This window comes from Pseudorasbora parva, chromosome 22 (genome assembly GCF_024679245.1).
Source record: "Pseudorasbora parva isolate DD20220531a chromosome 22, ASM2467924v1, whole genome shotgun sequence".
Lineage (NCBI taxonomy): Eukaryota > Metazoa > Chordata > Actinopteri > Cypriniformes > Gobionidae > Pseudorasbora > Pseudorasbora parva.
Genome location: NC_090193.1, coordinates 7,743,766 through 7,765,496, shown reverse-complemented (window position 1 = coordinate 7,765,496; position 21,731 = coordinate 7,743,766). Strand labels below are relative to the sequence as shown.

General features: G+C 37.9%; 1 protein-coding gene across 2 annotated transcripts in view; it reads left to right on the top strand.

Moving 5' to 3' along the window:
• The first annotated feature begins 2,307 nt into the window (after nucleotides 1-2,307).
• fhit (fragile histidine triad diadenosine triphosphatase) overlaps nucleotides 2,308-21,731 on the top strand; it is a 536,398-nt gene continuing 516,974 nt past the window's right edge. For both annotated transcript variants that reach the window (XM_067431993.1, XM_067431992.1), the window contains exon 1: nucleotides 2,308-2,347. The gene's annotated coding sequence lies outside the window, so the exon portion shown is untranslated. The remainder of the gene's footprint in view (nucleotides 2,348-21,731) is intronic.

The window sequence follows — 21,731 nt, the reverse complement described above, 5'->3', positions numbered from 1 at the left end:
GGTCTGCTCTGATTTGTCAGATGGCTCGGTCTGTTGTGATTGGTCTGTTCTGATTTGTCAGATGGCTCGGTCTGTTGTGATTGGTCTGCTCTTATTTGTCAGATGGCTCGGTCTGTTGTGATTGGTCTGCTCTGATTTGTCAGATGGCTCGGTCTGTTGTGATTGGTCTGCTCTGATTTGTCAGATGGCCCAGTCTGTTGTGATTGGTCTGCTCTGATTGGTCAGATGGCCCAGTCTGTTGTGATTGGTCTGCTCTGATTGGTCAGATGGCTCAGTCTGTTGTGATTGGTCTGCTCTGATTGGTCAGATGGCCCGGTCTATAGCGTGTGTCGGAAATGGGATGCATATTATCTTTGGTTCATGTCTTCTCGATGAACCAAACTCTGCAGCTTCTCATCAGATTTTCTGTCCAATCAAATTCTCTCTATAATCTAAAGTGTCCCGCCCCCCACATTATAAATAGACGCTGAATCTCTGGCTAAAATCGATCACTGTTCACAGATTTACTATTTTCTACATGGCGAATGGCACATAATGCACAACAGGGGATCGGGAACGATTCAGACCGTGTAAATATGCTTTCCATTAGAGCGAATGAAGTCTGGATTCACGTTTGTGTCATGCGAATCGCCACAGAGTGCACATAGTCTGCTCTGGTCCAGAGACACGATAGCACATCATATGTGCGAGTCGGTTCAGGCCAGAAAATGTATCAGACCCATTTGAAAAGCAATATGGAAGAGAAGCGGTTCGAGAGTAGGAGAAACTGCAGCTTTACTGACCTCCACAGATTGTATTTTAAAAAAGCTATTTAAAAAAGGGGGAGGAGCTGTTAGAAATATCCCACTCTTGAAATTACACCAACACACATAATAATGCTGTGTAATATCCCAAAAAGGGGGCACTTTGAACAAATTATGAATGTCCGTTATAGATGATATGTCTCTAAAGTTTGATAGGACTTCTACTTATGAAGGAGCCAGTGTGATGAGTATGCTTAACATGAAATATGATGTGTGAGAAAAACTAAGAATATATATAAAAAAAAAAATCATATGAAATATATTCTCTCGTTGGCACTTTACATAGGCTGTCTTTTGTTTCTTAAACTAGGTTTTAAATAATTATTTATTATTAGGTACTTTCTTTGCCAAGTCAGAAAATACTTAAATTTATTAATATTAAGCAAGAATGTCAGTTCAGAAACTGATATTATTATTATTATTATTATAGCTTGGCTTCCAGGAATTCACATAAACTCTGACATATATTTAAGTTGCTCTCGGAGCTACTTGAATTAATATATTAACGTAAAGAATAAAGCGGCAAGCTAATGGCTGCCGGTGGGAGGGCAGTTTTATGATAAGTCATTCTGTCATATCCAGATGTTGCCCCATTTATCCAACATCTGCATGACAGTAAATCAATATCCCCCTCGATACAAAGCGAGCAACAGACAAACCCTAAATATGCCATTCATGTCATTTTTCACTATTTTGGCTCTTAATGTCATATGCGGTATAACAGTAACTCCTTCCTTCGCTTTACTGAAAATTTATTACTCATCTATAAAAGGCCTCATAAACTTTGCAGCTGCCAGCACAATATCTTTGAGTCTTTTTAGATTAGTACAAAATGTCTTAGTGGCTAAGTTTAACTAAGTGTTTAATTAATGGTCATGTAATGTTCCTATAGGGAGGTCTCCCTCAGTTTTAAAGCTAAATCAGCTGTCCATTTTAATTAAGTAAACTAATCAATTTTTGTACAATAATCAATCGGTTCACTGCATATGGGACCTCTAATTCTTATTGGCATCAAGACCTTAGACCTGAGTTGTAACATCATCGTTTTTTAATCAATAATGAGATACAGAGTGAAATCATATGAGCACCCGAGGTTATAGTAGCTTTTTTTTTCTTTACAAGCAAGATAAAATTGATTATTTACAACCATTTTAGTGGTGTTAAATTACCTGCCAAAAACTGCATATATAACAGGTCCTATACATTCTCATTATGTTTTGATGTGAGACATGGTCATGCATCTTCAGAGCACATTATTGCTCCATTTTAATCAATTCAACCACAACAACTTAGTGAAATATCACAATTTGTTATTTTTTTATATTAGCCTACAGCAGCACACAAATGATGTAAAAGAAAGTAAAAAATAGAACTGTGCGACTACTAATATGCTATTACGCTTTACCGTGAATGTGGTTGACAGCAACAACAAATACTGGGAAATGTAGTTTTGTGGCGCTTTGGACTGAGCTCCCGCGGCTGCATAAAAACTACGCTTCCCACAATCCCCTTCACTGTCAGCGTCTGCCTCATCGACACGGAAGGTGAGTACATGTGTTTGTGTTCGGTGTGGACGGTGTGAGATGTCATTTCGGTGGTGTGATCACGGTCTTTTAAATCTGTGTTTTATTAATTCGCATGTTGTGTTTATGTAAATATATTGTGTTGATAGATGGTTTATGTCACGCATGATGTCAGCACGAATGTAAACATATTACTCTTTATTTTGTGACAGCGTCATGCAAATCAGTTGCATGTGATGCTCGGAAAATGTCCTGCTCAGCATTATGTGAAGCAGCTCATTTAATGAAAATAATCACATACATTAGGGCGTGAGTGAAAGAGTAAAAACCTGGGGCAAATGCTGAAATGTCAGTTTATTACTAAATTATGATCTAGCTTGAAAGTAGCGTGGGGGGGGGGTAAGGGGGCAGATGGGCTTATTTTCTTAGTAGCCCACACTTTAATCTACACTTAATTTTAAACGTAATATCAGTTTTAAAAGGTTACATTTTTATTTTATTTTTTATTTATCAATGGTATTATTTTTTTGCTCCTGTTATTCAAGCAATACCACAAAAGCCTATTATATATGCTAATTACGTTAAACTCTGCTCCTTATACTAACACAGTAATATATAAAGAACACTTTAGTATTTTAAATATATCATCTAAATTTAGTCTATATGTATTTACCTTGGTTTTGCTAATTAGGACATGTTTTGGGAAGGATTTTGGCGTTCAAACGAACAGCTTCAATGATAGGTCCTAAGTGTGGCCAGATCATATGTCGTCCGTCTGAAGGTCTGTTAGGTTGAATGTAAAAATGGACTCTTTCACAAGCATAATGGTGATTTGTCTTAAAGGGATAGTTCACTTTAAAATGAAAATTATGTCATCCTTTACTCACCCTCAAGTTGTTCCAAACCGGTATGAATTTCTTTCTTCAGCTGAACACAAGGGTAGATATTTTGAAGAATGTCAGTAACCAAACAGTTAACTGGAGCCATTGACTTCCATAGTAGGAACAAAAATATTATGAAAGTCAATGGCTCCAGTTAACTGGTTACTGACATTCTTCTAAATATCTACCCTTGTGTTCAGCTGAAGAAAGAAATTCATACCGGTTTGGAACAACTTGAGGGTGAGTAAAGGATGACAGAATGTTTATTTTAAAGTGAGCTACTTGTATCCCTTTAAATCCCCCCTGAGAAGCTATTGTTTAGGGCTAGTATTGGTGGGTTTTGTTGTAAAAACTTGGCAGTCCTGTCTGCATGTGCACTGGAATAAACAATCTTTGCCAGTGTTGTAAAAAAATAAAAGAATTTAATGATAGCCAACACGATCATCATTTTTGAGAGAAATTGTGAAGGTGAATGCATATACAAACAAGCTCTCCGTTTAAGATTTGAACAAATATAATCCAAGCCCCTTTGATGACGTGATGATTACGGTACTGTTGATCATCTGTCCGTCATCGTCTAAAGCCCGCCCTGATGATTTCAGAAACTGTTCGGAGATAATCATTCCTCTATGGAGCGAGTCTAGACCGAACTGCCCGACCTAAAAATATTGTGGGTGGGGCTGAGTTCGGCTGGCATCCAGGCTACTCTAAATACACTCCCTCAAAACATTTTGTTACAAACTACATTTTATTTTTTCCACACCTGCAAAATACAAATGAAAAAAAAAAATACACTAAAGTAATTAAATACGTATTTACAATACATTTAATTGAAATACTGCCCATGTCTGTTCACAGCTTTCATTGGTTGAGGACTGTCCAAGAGGACCTTTAACTGGCATATAATGCAAACAATCACAGTTTGTTTTGTTCCGTGTCATGTTTAGGGTCATGCCAATGTAAATTGAATGTCTCTGCTACAGACTGGCATGCGTCTATAAATGATTAGAAATAATCAGAATTAAATTCAAGAGCATTGTGCAATTTTACTGTAACAATGGAGCCATGAACTTCACATACTTTTAAAAAATCCAGTGTTTTTAGTTGATTCTGGTAAGCGCTCATTGTCACAGTTTTAAACATGATGCCATTCTTCTTCCACGAGGGAGTTTGGCATCACAATCATTTGTTTCCAAACGGACGGCTAAAGAACACAACACACACATCTCGTGGACATTATTTAGAATTCAACCAATCAGATGACGACTTCAAACTCCTAAAATGTTTCCAGATAAGTGTGCCATATGCGATTACTGAATAAGGATGAAAAAAAAAAATCATTCAAATTCAATCCACTAATGAATCATTTAGGGGCCAGTTATGGTCACTGATTTGAATTAAAAACAGAAAATGTTTTTGACCGTTAATTTACACCACAACAGCATAATGAGGCCCTGAAAACAAAAACAAAGTATCAAAGTGCAAGTTTTATGAAAACTACCGTTATCGTCTTCGTTTTGAAATCGGTGACGTCATAAGGTTCAGTCTAAAGCCGCAGTGTTTATTTAAAAGTACATCGCCAACTACTGGTCTTAGTGTTTACATTTTTAGTACAGCGTTAACTTACCCTAACACCTCATGCACACCGGGACAATTATCACACAGCAGTTGTGTTCAGACCTAGACTGGGTAAACCCTGTCTAGGTATGCCCTGCAACTCAGTCTGGAAACATGTACATTCATATCTACTGCTTCTGTTACACTTTTGTGGGAACCAATCGCAGACTGGCTTATCCACCTGGCCCGCTATTGGCGGATTTAAAGGTGCACTATGCAGCTTTCCGTCCACCGGAGGGCGCCTATTCTAATCAAAGGCGTAGTTTGATGACTCCAAGTGTGAGTGCAGTATTTTGGGACATGTGGTCTTCACCTCACAGCCAGTGGAAAATAGGAATCGGGCAGAAATCATGTTCGTGGATGAGGTTATTAACGTTTCTGTAGTGTAAAGCAGAGCAGGACCGAGTGTTGTGAAGCTGAGCACGGCTGCTGAAGCGATTGTTAAACACATGGTTCGCAAGCACAGGGACTTTTATTATGGCGGGACGGGACACAGTCCCCGGGTGCGTGCACTTCCGCGTTTCTGGTCATGATTATGAGGTAATGCAGCTCTGTTTATCATATTAGAAACATTTAAGTGTGTTTAAATGATGTTATGACATTACTCTGTGTGTTCCTTCGGCGCTGCTGTGACATGTTCACACTGCTAAGTGAAATGCGCTTCTGCCAAATAAAACTGAGGTTAACGCAGATATGACGCAATTGACAGGCGACTCGCTCAAACGCTATGCTGACACGTCCCGGTTCTTGGTTAAAATAGCAATTTTCTCACAATTTACAAATAGTTGGAAACGTTTGGGATATTGTAAGTACTCAACGGAACAAAGTATATAACACTGGCCTAATGGTTTTTGGATATTTTACTGGAAAAATACTACATAGGATGACAGGTACACTTTAACAGGATGATACTCTTTAACAGGATGACAGGTCTATGTGACAGATAGGAAAGCGATTGGTTGTTGCCTGTTGATCAAGCCTCTTGTGGTCTGATTGGTTGAAGGACTATCCAATTGTACAGAGTTATTCGAATAATGCCTGTTGAACACACCTCTTGTGCAGTAGAAAATACAGAGCAGACTCCCCAGACCTATGTTCAATTTTAAATTGAGCTTGGTCTGGTGATAGCCAGACAAGTTCATACCCGAAAGTTTTTCACTGGCGATGAACGTGCAGATTCACTCCCTGACAGTAGATGGCGCTTTTTATTTGCTTGCAGATCAAATAGGATTCAATAGAAACTAGTAGTGGGAAGTTCGGATAATTTTTCTGACTCCAAAAAAAAAAGATTAATTCCTTTGAAGATCCAAGTCATTACGTTCATTTCAACAGAATCAACTGAATAAATAAATAAATAATGTTATATGTTAACTTTTTCAACACATTTACTACTTTTGGAACAAAAAATAAACTATAAGTTAATGCAGCCAAGGCCAAACTTTGAGAAATTAATTAAGTGACAAAAGAACGAGACTCAGACACGAAGACTTGAGAGATGAACTAATCTTTTCTGTTTCTGGTGACTGCATAGCCTTACCTATATGGGGTAGGGACTTGATGAACGAATGACTTGAACCCAAAGACTTGAGAGGTGAACTAATCACTTCTGTTTTACTGTAAAGAAACTATGGGAGGTTGTGCATGCGTGGTCAACACAAAATGAACAAATCGCTCTCTGAGACAACTTATTCTCGAGTCATATTAAAGGTTTTAGTTGAATTATTTTTGTAGTCGCTGTGGCGTTTATCATAAAGTTCTTCTTCTTTGTCTACTTACTTGTCTACTTACTTAATGTGTGCTTAGCAAGACGGTTTTGTGCTTGAGCGCCACCAAGTCATGTTTTACTGTCACTTCAGCAGCTCTAGGCATGTGAACAAAAGTGCCAATCTCATTGGTTGGCCAGTTTTTAACGCGCCGCATTTATATGTTGATTTTTCTCGATATTTAGTTGAGATTAAAAAAAAAAAAAAACTCATAGAATTTCCATAAATGTTCAGATTTCATTCATCGTTCTCATTCAACTCTAAGGGTCAACTCGAGGTTCGAAAAACATACATTTTAAATTCCCTGATAAACCTCATCACCTTGGCTCATGAATATTATCAGGTTTTAAATCAGGTAATGTAGCATTCATCTGCTCGCCATTGACTTTTGATGCAACTGGTTGGTTGATGTTTTGAATCATGACATGTAGTGATGTGTGAGGTGTCATGAAGTCGTCAGGCCTTTATTGGTATCCCAAAAAAATATTGCCTTATTGTGAGTGCAATTTTCTGGTAAATAAGGGCCAAAAGTTTGCGTGTAAAAGATGTGAGATTGGGAGCAGAAGGTGGAACCGGGTGTCCAGCTGCATTTTTCATTAGAGTAACTTGATTAAATGTATTTTAATTACCTCTATCTCAGCGGTGCGGTTGAGAGATGTCACATGGCTCTTCCTTTTAATGTCTGCCATCTGTCTAGATTCCCTGAGAATATAAAAAGAGAAATGGACCCAAAATTTCTCCCTTTATCTACCACCCGCATGGCCATACGAGGAGTTCCTCAGAAACCCTTTTCTAGTATCAAGTTTTCTTGCCACAATATGACCCGATCCAATTGACATCAATGGAAAAATCGTATCTGTGGCCGTTTTACTTAATGGCAAAACGAAACCTTTAGAGATCCTTTTCAGCTGAAGATCAGTCTCCAAGTCTAGCTTATGCCAATGCAAATGAGTAGATTAAGTGAATAAAGTGGTGAAATACGGCCTCTGTGCTCTTTGACTCCCTCTCGGAAGCGGTACGTGGAGATTTGCAGACAGATATGTATAATGCAGGAGAGCTAGCATCAATTATGCACCTTTCATTCATGCCACAGCAATACCTAATTGATTTGATTTTGTTTGCTTCATGTATAATTGAATAGGCACGGATCCTGTGTGGCTTTCAGCTATTGGATGCCTGTGACAGGTAGACCATGCGTGAGCTTTGAGTTGGGACAGTTCATAATGAATGTATTAGGTCTGTTTAACCCTGGCAATAAAGTGGTCAATAAACAATACAATATTTCAATAACAACTCTAGAATAGCATTTTTAAAAAAATAAGAATTGAATGCACAGGCCTAGTCACTGCTGCTGCTACTGTCGAAATGTGCACATAATTACAGTGAATAGAATGCAAGCTGAAGGAAAGTAGAGCTAACCCCCTAGAAGATCTAGACAGGTGATGCTGGGGAGGGTGGAGGGCTAGGAAAATTTCCAAGACATCCTGCAATGAATTCGGGATGGAAATAAATAGGTTACAGTAGATAGATGAAACAGATTGATTGGCCAAAGCGGTCAGTTCTAAGAGAACCAGTCAGCTGCTTTTTTTTAAACTCTAGTTAGTGTGTGATGTTGCTGTTTGTACGTAAACAAGATCTGCAAAGTTCTGACCCTCAAAGTTAAATCCAAAGGGAAATATTTTCTTTTACAGAAATTGCTTTTTAAGGACTGGTAGGGACTACAAGGGACGAGCTAATTCATGGGTTAGTGACATAAAAATTCTAAAATTTACATAAACTCTGTCTACGGTAACACTCTGTCTATACGGTAACTAAGTCTACAGTACTTACTCTGTCTACGGTAACTAAGGGGGTTAGACCATGCTGGGCTGCTTTAGAGGAGAGTTCAAGCTGTTGCATTCATTTTTTCACGTTTATTGCAATACAGTACGTAACAAACATGCAATAGCATGTCATAAACACAAGATGACAACATAAATTATAACCATAATTAAACTAAACTATACCTGTTCTATCTTCATGCAGTATATTCTCTGGCTCTGTAGGCATCTTAAAACAGTTCCCACATGAGTGATTTATAGATTGTCATGACCGTACATGCTAATCAATGTCTTGAAGATAATGAACGCCACATCAGCAAATTCATCTACTAACCATTCAGAAACATCCTGTTGCATTCTACGTATTATCACTTCTTGAGTCTCTCCATCATTGTCCGACACTGTTTTGAAAGGCTGAAGATTGTCTGACATTTTTAGTCTAAAATGGTCGCAACTTAAAGCCTTGCATATTATTTTAGTATTCTGACATCAGCAAAGTCTTTTCATTTATAGTTAATTTATAGTGCTAACGCCGTAAATAAAATACAGACCTTGCTAACTTTAATTTCTTTTAAACATGATTTTAGTAATGAGTGCCATTTAATGAAAGAACATTTAATCAAAAAAAAAAGAAAAATTTAACTTGTGTGTTCAAAGTATAAGGAAATGTCATTACTATTAAAATCTTACACCCCTTGACATTTTTTGAGTCATTATATTTAAAAACCTTTCTTGAAATTGTTTTTCAAAAATATTTGAAACCAACACGAAAGTATAGAGAGCAATTTCTAAGAACTTATGGATTTTTTTTTTTGGGACGTCCTTGTTTATCATTGTAACTCCCCATGTTGCTATTTTTGACACTGGCTGTTCACAGAAGTGCACCAAAACAGTTTCTTTCTTCTGTTTGCAGCGTTCCCTAAAGTCGCCGTCTTTCATCCGTGTGTACCCTTGATTTCAGCTGATAGGAGGTCTTCTATTCCATGACCTTTAAAGGTGAAAGGCCTTGCTCAGTCAGTCTTTCCCTCTCAGTGGGAGATGCGAGTGCTTTGAGGAAAGCAAAACGAAGAGTGTTTATTATCGATGACAGAACATACACACCATTGAAAGTCTGATTCTGTCACTGTGTTCTTGTCAGGGTGGCTTGGGGGTCAAGAGCGCTAGTCTGGACTCTGGATTAGAATGGCTACTCTGACAGCGTGGCCCGGACCAGAGGATTAATTCTCAGTGCAAAGGTCAAAGGTCAGCCTTTTAGAGCAGCAGAGGAGGGCTGCCAGAAGTTCTCAAGCTGGAATATTAACTCCTGCCTGCTTCAAACTTTCCTTACATTTACATGAAGACGCATGACTTGAGGCTTATTTCTGCATTTCAGGTTCAGAGAGAGTGGGGGTGGGTAGAATGAAATATGATGAATGCAGAACTTCATATTGCAAATTAGTTTTGCCTCTTTTCTATAAAGCATCCAGTCATCTGGAACTGCTTTTTTATTCATTAGTGGTATTTGGTATGGAAAGAATCACTATTAATATTGCTCTTAATTAGGGTTAGGGATTTGGGTTTAAGACGTTTGATGTATTAACATTATGCACACAACTCGTGAAACCACATTTGGAGGTGGTCTGGGAGCGATTTTGACCACATTTAAAGACAGCATGAATGCAAATGTGCTTTTGTTATCCGTATTCAAATGTGTTTAATATTTAAAAAGGTTCTGCTGCAAATAGTCATTCATGTCACTTTGACAATCATTAAAACACTGTGCTGCGAGTTGCTGCTTTTTTATTCTCCTCTCACTGTGTTAAAAAGAAAATGGCCTTAGATGCTGAGCTCTTATGATCTGTTGATGTGATTTAATCAACAATGCTTATATTATTAAGGAGATTCCATTGGATTCCACTTACAATGCTGTTTCTCTCATTTGTCTCTGAAGAGTGCTTAAAAACATTCCCTCTTTTCCTTACTTACAGTGCTTCCGGAAAGTATTCTCAGCGCTTTGCTTTTCCCACATTTTGTTACAGCCTTATTCCTTTTTTTCTTTAATTATACAAATAATACCCCATAATAAAGAAGTTTGTTTGAAATCTTTGCAAATGTATAAAAAAAATCACATGTACACAAGTATTCACACCCTTTGTCATGACACTCAGAATTGAGAGCACATGCATCCTGTTGGATCACATACTCCTAGAGGTGTTTCTACAACTTTAATGGAGTCCACCTGTGGTAAATTCAATTGATTGAATGTACCACTGGTGGAAAGGCACACACCTGTTCATACCTGCCCAACAGTGAGAGCACAAACCAAGCCAGGAAGTCTGAGACAGGGTTGTGTTGAGGCATAGATCTGGAAGGGTACAGCAAAATTTCTGTAGCATTGAAGGTCCCAAATGAGCACAGTGGCCTTCATCATCCATAAATAGAAGACGTTTGGAACAACCAGGACTCTTCCTAGAGCTGGCTGCGCAGCCAAACTGAGTGATTGGCGGAGAAGGGGGAGGTGACCAAGAACCCGATGGTCACTCTGACAGAGCTCTAGCATTTCTCTGTGGAGAGAGGAGAATCTTACAGAAAAACAACCATCACCGCAGCAGTTCAACAATCAGGCCTGTATGATAGAGTGGCCAGACGGAAGCCACTCCTCAGTAAAAGGCACATGACAACCTGCGTGGAGTTTGCCAAAAGGCACACGAAAGACTCAGACCACAAGAAACAAAATTCTGTGGTCTGATGTAAGAAAGATTGAACTCTTTGGCATGAATACCAATCTTCATGTCTGGAGGAAACCAGGCATCGCTCATCACCTGGCCATTACTGTCCCTACAGTTTATCATGGTGGTGGCAGCATCATGCTGTGGGGATGTTTTTCAGCGGCAGGAACTGGGAGACTAGTCAAGATCGAGGGAAAGATGAATGCAGCAATGTACAAACACATCCTTAATGAAAACCCATGAAAGACTGGGATGAAGGTTCATCTTCCAACAGTACAACGACCCTAAGCTCACAGCCAAGATAACAAAGAAGCGGCTGTGGGACAACTCTGTGAATGTCCTTGAGTGGCCAAGCCTGAGCCCAGACTTGAACCCGATTGAACATCTCTAGAGAGATCTGAAAATGGCTGTGCACCGATGCTCCCCATCCAGCTTTGGCTTTCAAAATTTTAAGAAGTTTGAAAGCCAAAAAATTATGAGAAATGGCTTTAAAACTAAGTCAATGGGCAGTCAATTATTTCTCAATTCCTGCTCTCTCATCAATTCTTTCATTGTCATCTTGCCCTCTCTTCCCCTGCCATGCAGTCAACAAAACATTGTTCGCCTATATGGGCATGTGGATGTGGCTTGTTTGTTAACAATAAAAATGATAAATACAATGTGAGAAGGGTAGAAAAGGGACATACAATTAGGGACCAGATTTCTGAAATGGAAACCGGGGACATTTCCTATTTGAGTGGTGAAAATATCAATAAAAATATAATGTGTTATTATCTGGTAATTAAAAAATGGGGACAATATATTTGTTAAGGTGTTTTTTTTTTTTGTGGGCTCATTATATTATTAGTAACATTAATAATTATTATGATCTATTTTTATTATTACGATTTTTGGTCTGGATTTAATACAATTCACAGCACCCGCAAAAAACAAAACAAAACATTTAAAAGTAACCATTGTAAATCACAAGCCGTTCAAAACAATATTATAACATGACTTAAAACACATTACAGAAATAAAACAAATATGATATGAACAAATATAATTGTTTTTAATACTTTCATTTTCACAAGTTTATTCTGTATAAATTAGTCTACTTTTTATTTCATATATTTTGTTACATTTTTGCTTGAAAATAACTTATCTTTAATTGGTATTTGTTATTTTGCATTTAGGCTTATTTTAAGCATTTGTTAAATGTTAATACACATTAAGTATGTGTATTCTGCACATGTAAGTTAACGTAGTGTAATTGTTTAGGTTTGAGTTAAGATGTGTACAACGGTAATGAAGTAGTAGTGGCACACGCGCGACCAAGGCAAGTAGAGCCAGCGTATCTCACAGCGCCATCTGTTGGTGAAAATTATGAGGGAAGGGGAGGGAACTGCAGCGAGTGCAGACACAGACAAAGCGGCCAGAGAAAACGAGGGGCGTTTGTGCAAAACTGCGGAAAAAGTGCAGAAAAAGTGTGGGTGTCGAACCTTCTCACCGGGAAAAATGTGGAAAAACATCCCCCATGGGTGCGACGCCCCTGTGTACAATCAAGCACCTCTCACATTTTCCTTAGTAAAAAGCTACTTTTTATTTATTAGTGTTTCTTTCCAGTGCTTGAGCTATTAACTACAAACAGTGAATCACTCTCACTTAATGCTCCCTAATTTAATAACCCCTACAATAATAAACAGTGGAATATTATTAATAACCAGATTTAATTGCATTTTTGTCGACCTGACAAAGCATTTGTCTTGTTGTGCTAAATAGTTTCCTAAAGCAAAGGCTGAAATTACTGAATTGTCAGTTATCAGTGTGATGCATTTACGGTGCTTGAAATAAAATGAACGTTAACTGAAATAATACAAAATATACAAAAACTTAAACTTAATTCATTTCAGCATTTCTTATTTACATGTATTCGGCTTGATGTACTAAAATAAATAAAATTGATTAAATACTATAGTGCTAAGTGTCAGCTTTCCTGTAGCTCAACCAGTAGAGCATGGCGCTAGCAACGCCAAGGTGATGGGTTCGATTCCCAGGGAAAGCAAGAATTGACAATAATGTAAAATGTGTACCTTGAATGCAGTGTAAGTCGCTTTGGATAAAAGCGTCTGCCAAATGCATAAATGTAAAATGTATAGTGTAAGGCAGTTTCCCAACCAGGGTGCCGCGGCATCTTTATTTTTATTTGACAGTAGTCCTTTTTTCCCTGAACATAGCAAATACTGAACCATATCAAAACAGTGAACCTGAAACCGCCATACAAACCGTGAGCAATCTGTGCGGTTACAGCCCTAGCGTAACATATGCAAGGGGCTGCCACAAAATGTAGAACGTTTTCAAAGGGCGCCATGACTGAAAAAAGGTTGGGAAACACTGGTGTAAGGTATCATCTAGATTTGTTTATGTTTAGGTTGTGTTTTTTTTGTGTGTTTTTTAATTCTGTGTCCTAGGCCACATCCACACGAAGCCAAAGCTTTCCCTATCCAATTACTACAAAGTAATCTGATTATGTAACTTACCGTTATCCCCAACACTGAGAATATGGACAATTAAAACCGTTGTAAAGAGAATTATTAATTAAAATAAAAAAATAAATAAAAATAAAATGGTGATAAATAAACCCCTATCTGCCTGATTCTAAATTCTGGTACTCTAATCTGAGATGGAAGAGATTGAGTAGGTTTGCAGGTGTCTCCTGGACCTTACAAGTCGGTCCAAGACGGGCTCCTGTATGGGACGTTACCTATGTCCTGCAGGGCCTCCCTTTTCTTGAGTACGCTTCTTTGCACTGTCTGCTACCAATACAGTATTAAATGACGCAATATTGATATGAGCATACTCAGTAGCCGTAGCTGTATTCCTTCTAGTGATGACATCATAAAATATATACGGATTGGTTGCACGCATGAAAATGCAAGGGTTTCGGTTTCGGATTTATCTACTCTGGGACCGGTTTCAGGCTCCCAAATGCTGGATCCATGTGGATGAAACACTGATAAGATACCATTTTTTTTCCTTTATACAATCATTTGTGACTTTTTATATATATATAAAATATATATATAAAATTTTTTTTTATATATATATAAAAAGATATATATATATATATATATATATATATATATATATATATATATATATATATATATATATATATATATATATATATATATATATATATACAGTCTTGTTCAAAATAATAGCAGTACAATGTGACTAACCAGAATAATCAAGGTTTTTCGTATTTTTTTTATTGCTACGTGGCAAACAAGTTACCAGTAGGTTCAGTAGATTCTCAGAAAACAAATGAGACCCAGCATTCATGATATGCACGCTCTTAAGGCTGTGCAATTGGGCAATTAGTTGAAAGGGGTGTGTTCAAAAAAATAGCAGTGTGGCATTCAATCACTGAGGTCATCAATTTTGTGAAGAAACAGGTGTGAATCAGGTGGCCCCTATTTAAGGATGAAGCCAACACTTGTTGAACATGCATTTGAAAGCTGAGGAAAATGGGTCGTTCAAGACATTGTTCAGAAGAACAGTGTACTTTGATTAAAAAGTTGATTAGAGAGGGGAAAACCTATAAAGAGGTGCAAAAAATGATAGGCTGCTCAGCTAAAATGATCTCCAATGCCTTAAAATGGAGAGCAAAACCAGAGAGACGTGGAAGAAAACGGAAGACAACCATCAAAATGGATAGAAGAATAACCAGAATGGCAAAGGCTCAGCCAATGATCACCTCCAGGATGATCAGAGACAGTCTGGAGTTACCTGTAAGTACTGTGACAGTTAGAAGACGTCTGTGTGAAGCTAATCTATTTTCAAGAATCCCCTGCAAAGTCCCTCTGTTAAAAAAAAGGCATGTGCAGAAGAGGTTACAATTTGCCAAAGAACACATCAACTGGCCTAAAGAGAAATGGAGGAACATTTTGTGGACTGATGAGAGTAAAATTGTTCTTTTTGGGTCCAAGGGCCACAGGCAGTTTGTGAGACGACCCCCAAACTCTGAATTCAAGCCACAGTACACAGTGAAGACAGTGAAGCATGGAGGTGCAAGCATCATGATATGGGCATGTTTCTCCTACTAGGGTGTTGGGCCTATTTATCGCATACCAGGGATCATGGATCAGTTTGCATATGTTAAAATACTTTAAGAGGTCATGTTGCCCTATGCTGAAGAGGACATGCCCTTGAAACGGTTGTTTCAACAAGACAATGACCCAAAACACACTAGTAAACGGGCAAAGTCTTGGTTCCAAACCAACAAAATTAATGTTATGGAGTGGCCAGCCCAATCTCCAGACCTTAATCCAATTGAGAACTTGTGGGGTGATATCAAAAATGCTGTTTCTGAAGCAAAACCAAGAAATGTGAATGAATTGTGGAATGTTGTTAAAGAATCATATAGTGGAATAACAGCTGAGAGGTGCCACAAGTTGGTTGACTCCATGCCACACAGATGTCAAGCAGTTTTAAAAAACTGTGGTCATACAACTAAATATTAGTTTAGTGATTCACAGGATTGCTAAATCCCAGAAAAAAAAAATGTTTGTACAAAATAGTTTTGAGTTTGTACAGTCAAAGGTAGACACTGCTATTTTTTTGAACACACCCCTTTCCACTAATTGCCCAATTGCACAGCCTTAAGAGCGTGCATATCATGAATGCTGGGTCTCATTTGTTTTCTGAGAATCTACTGAACCTACTGGTAACTTGTTTGCCACGTAGCAATAAAAAAAATACGAAAAACCTTGATTATTCTAGTTAGTCACATTGTACTGCTATTATTTTGAACAAGACTGTATATTTATATACAGTGCCTTGCGAAAGTATTCGGCCCACTTGAACTTTGTGAGCTTTTGCCACATTTCAGGCTTCAAACATAAAGATATAAAACTGTAATTTTTTGTGAAGAATCAACAACAAGTGGGGCCCAATCATGAAGTGGAACGAAATTTATTGGATATTTCAAACTTTTTTAACAAATCAAAAACTGAAAAATTGGGCGTGCAAAATTATTCGGCCCCCTTAAGTTAATACTTTGTAGCGCCACCTTTTGCTGCGATTACAGCTGTAAGTCTCTTGGGGTAAGTCTCTATCAGTTTTGCACATCAAGAGACTGAAATGTTTGCCCATTCCTCCTGCAGAACAGCTCGAGCTCAGTGAGGTTGGATGGAGAGTGTTTGTGAACAGCAGTTTTCAGTTCTTTCAGCAGATTCTTGATTGGATTCAGGTCTGGACTTTGACTTGGCCATTCTAACACCTGGATATGTTTATTTGTGAACCATTCCATTGTAGATTTTGCTTTATGTTTTGGATCATTGTCTTGTTGGAAGACAAATCTCCGTCCCAGTCTCAGGTCTTTAGCAGACTCCATCAGGTTTTCTTCCAGAATGGTCCTGTATTTGGCTCCATCTTTCTTCCCATCAATTTTAACCATATTCCCTGACCCTGCTGAAGAAAAGCAGGCCCAAACCATCCCAACTGTCAAACCATGTTTGACAGTTGGGGTGGTTTGTTCAGGGTGATGAGCTGTGTTGCTTTTACGTCAAACATAACATTTCGCATTGTTGCCAAAAAGTTCAATTTTGGTTTCATCTGACCAGAGCACCTTCTTCCACATGTTTGGTGTGTCTCCCAGGTGGCTTGTGGCAAACTTTAAACGACACTTTTTATGGATATCTTTAAGAAATGGCTTTCTTCTTGCCACTCTTCCATAAAGGCCAGATTTGTGCAGTATACGACTGATTGTTGTCCTTTGGACAGTCTCTCCCACCTCAGCTGTAGATCTCTGCAGTTCCTCCAGAGTGATCATGGGCCTCTTGGCTGCATCTCTGATCAGTCTTCTCCTTGTATGAGCTGAAAGTTTAGAGGGACGGCCAGGTCTTGGCAGATTTGCAGTGGTCTGATACTCCTTCCATTTCAATATTATCGCTTGCACAGTGCTCCTTGGGATGTTTAAAGCTTGGGAAATCTTTTTGTATCCAAATCCGGCTTTAAACTTCTCCACAACAGTATCTCGGACCTGCCTGGTGTGTTCCTTGTTCTTCATGATGCTCTCTGCACTTTAAACGGACCTCTGAGACTATCACAGTGCAGGTGCATTTATACAGAGACTTGATTACACACAGGTGGATTCTATTTATCATCATTAGTCATTTAGGTCAACATTGGATCATTCAGAGATCCTCACTGAACTTCTGGAGAGAGTTTGCTGCACTGAAAGTGAAGGGGTCGAATAATTTTGCACGCCCAATTTTTCTGTTTTTGATTTGTTAAAAAAGTTTGAAATATCCAATAAATTTCGGAACCACTTCATGATTGTGTTAGCCTAGAAATCTAGACGCACCCTAGCGGCAGCAAATTTAATTTGCCCGCAAGTGTGGTCTAGCAACTCTCAATTCCTATCTGAGCTGTATTCCTCAGAATCTGGACGGCCCAATCACATCGTGTAGGTAGGCTATAGAGTCGGCAGGCGGGGCCATAATGACGACGGCTGAGTTGCGTTTGCGTGCTTCTAGTAACAAAGTCTTCTAGTAAACACAGAAACTGGCGAACGGCGGCGGTCTTTCGAATCAGCTCTGCCCGCGCCTCCGGAAGACTTGGAGTTAAGCTTTCCTCTGAGAAAAGAACAAAGAGCGGCACTGAAGTCATTCTTAAAAAGGGAAGATGTGTTCGGAGTTTAGCCGACCGGATACGGCGAATGTTTAATCAGTCAGAGAGCTCCCCTTCACCGTCGTTGCTCCGGTTGGTGTACCGCTATCCTATCGCGTGCAGAGGGAGTTTGAAAGACAACCGTTTATCCCGCCCCTCAGATTGAGCCCTGTCTATGGTGAGTTTCCAGACCAAACATCTTGATGTGGGTCTGGCTTGTCAGGCTATGATTGTGTCCCACTTGTTGTTGATTCTTCACAAAAAATTACAGTTTTATATCTATGTTTGAAGCCTGAAATGAGGCAAAAGGTCGCAAAGTTCAAGGGGGCCGAATACTTTCGCAAGGCACTGTGTGTATATGTGTGTGTGTATATATATATATATATATATATATATATATATATATATATATATATATATATATATATATATGTATATATATATGTATATGTGTGTGTATATATATATATATTATTATTATCGTAATTATGTTGTATGTTTTTGATATATATACATATATATCAAAAACATACAACATAATTACGATAATTAAACATATAATGAAACTGGAAAATATTAAAATAAAATCTAATACAACATATTTATAAAAAATATAATAGTATTTAAATGATACTAAAATAACATTGGTTTGGGTGATATATATATATATATATATATATATATATATATATATTTTTTTTTTTGTAAGTTTATGGCATTAAAAAAAAAGATCATGAAACATTCAAAACCAAATTTACTTTCATAAAATTATTCTGTGTATTATTCTATGAGAAAAACTTGATTTAAACATTCAAGAAAGGATTGGATTATGATTCTGGCTGATACCGAGCCAAATTTATGGCCGGTATTAACATATTATACTTTTATGTAACATATTTCACTTTTTCCTGAGTGGATTAAAATTGCTAGGTATCACAATAATATAATGTACAGTATGAAAAATAGATATTCATTTTGAGATTTAATAAAAAAATTAACTTGTTATTAATGGACCAAAATGTAAAAAAATAGGATCGAAATAAGAATACACAAATACATTTCCAATATTGACAATTAAGATTACTTTAAAAAAAAAACAAAAAAAAAACGGGGTGGACTTTGTCGGTCTAATTATTTAACGCCCTGATTTGTGTGTAAATACATCAGGAACATGTATGAAATAAATGGGTCCGTTCTGATTTCATGTTGTTTCCTTTAATGTATCGTAGTGTGCTGATGCTTACTTTCTGTCAATAGCTCTTTGTGGTCGTTGTTTTGATGCCAATTCCTGCATGAGGCTAAGTGGATGGCGGTGACAGTGGCAAAGCTACAAAGAACCAGCTCCATCTTTGTTGAAGTGTTCCTGTAGATCTCCTTTAATCCAGCTAAATACAAAGAGCTCCCTTTCCAAATCATGTCAACACATGGACAACTCCGGCTTCCTCAAGTCAGCAGCAGATGTGTTCCTGGGTGTGTGTGTGTGTGTGTATATATATATATGTGTATATGTATATGTATATGTGTGTGTGTGTGTGTGTGTGTGTGTGTGTGTGTGTGTGTGTGTGTATGTATATATATGTATATATATATATCATATATATGAGAGAGAGAGAGAGAGAGAGAGAGAGAGAGAGAGAGAGAGAGAGAGAGAGAGAGAGAGAGAGAGAGAGAGAGAGAGAGAGAGAGAGAGAGAGAGAGAGAGAGAGAGAGAGAGAGAGAGAGAGCAGATGAATAGCATTGTCAATCTGATGGTCATGGGGAAAAGGATTACAGAGTCTTGAGGGACTAGTGGACTACTGGAAAATGATGGAAGTCCACAATCTTTGGTTGTCCTCTTGCCAGGGGACATGAAAGAATCAGCTAATCCTTTAAACCGGACACAACTCCAGTGTATTTTTATACAATGTCTGAAATATTGCTATCTCCAAACGTGAAACAAAACAACCGGGTTATATTTCTAGCGCTGTGACTTCCTGACCTCTTCCATTGTGTCTTCATTGTATTATTTTTGTGTGTTCCCTTGAGTTGTGCCTGATCTTTGGGTTTCATCAGAATATTTCATTCTTGTAGACATGTTATATGACTCTGGGGGAAGGGCAGTTTTGTGCCATATGTATTCATTGGTTTTTCTGCATCATCTATATAACGTAACTATTTTAGTCACTAAATATGATTGCAGATATGACCTTTGTTAGGGAACAAAGAGAAGATTCTTAATGGAGTTATAGGCTAATAGGAATCTTTATAAATGAAAAATGAAAGAAAAAAAAAGTTGCTGGGGAAGTATGTAAATACTCTCCAGAAATGCTCTCCAGAATCTGAAGCCACGCCTCCTACATTATAAATAGACGCTGAATCTGCAGCTGAAATATGTCACTTGTTCACACGTTTTCTCGTTTCTACATGTTGCAAGGCACATAGTTCGCCACAGGGGATGGGGAACGATTCAGACAGTGTAAATATGCTTTCCATTATAGGGCGAATTAAGTCTAGATTCATGCGAACTGCCGCAGCTCCGGTCCAGAGACACGATAGCACAGAGCGGATCATATGCAAGAGTTGGTGCAGTGCAAAAAAACATATCGGACTCATTTGAACTCTGCACAGAAAGCAATATGGAGGAGAAACATTTGGAGATTAGGAGGACACTGTGGCTTTCCTGAGTTCAACTGAAAATCATCTACCAACTATAGATATAAACCATACACTTTTGGCTATTTTTAAAAGGGGGAGGAGCTGTTCGACATCGCTTTGTCTTCCTGTTTCAGTGGAAATTACACATGCTGTGAGTTTCAAGGCCTTTAAAGGAAGTGTATGTAAGATCTCGAGGTTGCCAGTTCCTACAGGATCAGCAGGAACGTTTGTAGCTGCAGCTGTGGTAACTAGAGCAGATCTGGCAACCCGGATGCCGAAACACTACTGACTTTGTGATTGGTCGATAGGTGGAGGGCGGCGCTTTAGGCCAAAACACAACATGTCAACATCAACATCAGTTGAGGGCTGCAACAACAACTTTTAAATGACAATATCCTGGCCGGACTACTGTTGTCAGTGATATAAGTATTTGAAATTAGCATGATTTGTCTAGTGACATATCAGGGCCATTTTATGCTTAATTGAAATGCATTTCTTACATACAGTTCCTTTAATGTTAGTTAAAGGATTAACTACCAATAACTCTAATTTAAAATGTAAAAAGTTCTTGGGTATGTTTGCTTCAAATTCATGTTGGTTTTGATAACCTTTTGGTACCATTTTCAAGAGATGTTTCATTTTAATGACAACTTACGTATTCATTTTAATGTAAAGTGTACACATCTTAATCATTATTCGAAAAAAAAAAAGTTTTTAAATATATTTCTGTGGAGAAGGTATTAATAATTGACTTTTTTTTAAAAAGTCAAGTCATATGACATTTTACAACTTGAACTTATTGGTTCTTCAGAAAAAGTTTAAACTGATATGTTAGGAGACGTATTGACTCACACGAGACACATGAGAAAAATATATTGGCAGTTTTACTAAGATTTTTTTTTTCTAAGAAATTGTAATTATATACAGTATATTCATACTAAATGAATGAATTAAAATAACTTTATTTTCAAAAAATATAATGTTTTTTTTTTAATTAGGTCTTTCCCCCCATTATCAGTATCAAATCAAGAAATTAATATCTGTAATAAAAATGTAAGTAGCAGTCAGGGAACAGAGACTGTGCTTCTTTTTCCATGCATCATAAATGACTTGCGCCTCAAAGCGCGCAGGCGCAGATGCAATGAACACTGTCGTGTTATCTTGGGTTCGGATGGCTGGTGTTTGTGAACGCAATCGTGTGAGACAGATCTGGAAAGTAATTAGGGAAGAGCGGGGCACAAACTAACGCTTTATGACTTTCTCAGTTTGTGTAAATCCACTTGGGGTTCAGAGTATTTATTTTTTCACACATTAATTTCACACGTCTA